We start from the raw sequence: 1,813 nt of genomic DNA, 5'->3' as shown, positions 1-1,813 counted from the left end.
TACGAGGCACCGGACAAACTTTCAATGATCATAGGCCTCCGTTCCAAGCCTAAGAAAGCTGTGGGAAAATCATTCTAGATTCACTGCAACACAACATTTTTACATCATCTCAAAAGAAAAATATCCGAACAACATTACCTTCCAAAAGTATATGTGAAGCAAGCAAGCAAGCATTAACAAATGGAAAAAAGTAAAGCATTATCAGACGGAAATAAATAACACCCAAGGCATTACGACAGCGCCCATAAAAAAACTCGTCAATTCATTAACTCATCCCATTTTCTCAATTAACGAAAACTCAAGTCGACTTACGAAGATTCAATTAATTCAGAAAGCAGTTAGAAACATATTCAACCATGACGGACAGAAGACGAGAAAAACATAAAGCTGCCTTTTCTTATTCTGGAAATATCGCGCATTACACAGCAAATACTGAAATAGTAGAGGCGAACTGGCTTAAATGAGTAATGGAACGGTAAACGTTATTTTTTCTCTTTCTGCTTCAACAAAACAGGGGCAGAGTCGTGCAACCTCAATGATCTTCGGACTGAGAGAGAGAGAGAGAGAGAGAGAGAGAGAGAGAGAGAGAGAGAGAGAGAGAGAGAGAGAGATTAAACCTGCTAATTCGCTAAAGGCAGTCACGACAATCATTTCTCAATAACATTCTGTCTCCGGGTCATCTCTACAACCAACCTCCCTGACACCCACCCACCCACCTTGGAAAATAGAGACAGCGCATACATAAACCCTACTAACTTGCCACCTCTAAAACTTTAAGAAGCCGCCCCTCCTCCCACCCCCTCCCCAGAAACCCCGTATCTGAAGGGCCTTGTTGTGTTCACCTTCCCTTTAATTGATGTATTTTCACGCCCTACAAATTCCAGGTGTAAGCCACCAAGCCACCGTTACCTTTTTCCCGAGGAGATGATACCTCAATATACAGCTACTGGTCTTCCATCAAGCATTATTATAGTCACTGTATACAGAAAATTATCACCAGAAGATCACAGGGAAGATTTAGCATGTTCTAAGGCGCATGATCCGTCAGCTAGGCATAGTTTTTAGCTGCCATTCCCTTTCTCGAGTGAAAAACCATTGAAAAGAGGTCAAAACGCATGAAAAATAAAGTTCTCGATGCCAAAAGAATTTTATTCAACTTGCCAATCATTACATTGTTAGACAAACATTGTATGAACGATGGCAGTGGAACAAAAACTTTAAACAGCAAAACGCATAGTAAGATTTTTTTAGGAGGGTGGGGGTGGGGGAGAAAGAGCCTGAACAAAAGACTTTGATATATCAAAAGCAACCTACATAAATCACAATGAACTTCATCATTATTTTACGTCTATCGATGACTTTTGAGTTTGCTTCAGGTGCCGCAGCCTAGTTACGCGCAGAACCCGGAGGTGAAACGAGATTCAAGTGAAAACCTTTGGCTAGAGATTCTATGTGACGCAACTGCCACCAACATCAAACGATTTTCCACATGTTGTTGGTTTTTTAGAGCACATAATTACCTAAAAAAAAAAAAAAACACCATGCAGATAACTTCTTTTAAACCATTTTCCTTCCATAATCACCAAGCTTTACTCAATAAAAATAATAATTGTGTACGGCATGTATGGTCCCCATACTCTAGAAGTAAACGGTGTGAATTTTTAATACATCTTCGATCCTCATTACATCGAAACAAGATTGATGAGTGACTACGGGAGACAAGCACCTTAAACCCTAGAAATTACAGAATGTTCAAAAAACATCAGACGGGAATTCGACAACTATCAATGGCGGTCCTCGGTAAAAATATACA

This window comes from Macrobrachium rosenbergii, chromosome 11 (genome assembly GCF_040412425.1).
Source record: "Macrobrachium rosenbergii isolate ZJJX-2024 chromosome 11, ASM4041242v1, whole genome shotgun sequence".
Lineage (NCBI taxonomy): Eukaryota > Metazoa > Arthropoda > Malacostraca > Decapoda > Palaemonidae > Macrobrachium > Macrobrachium rosenbergii.
This window is presented reverse-complemented; position numbering follows the sequence as displayed.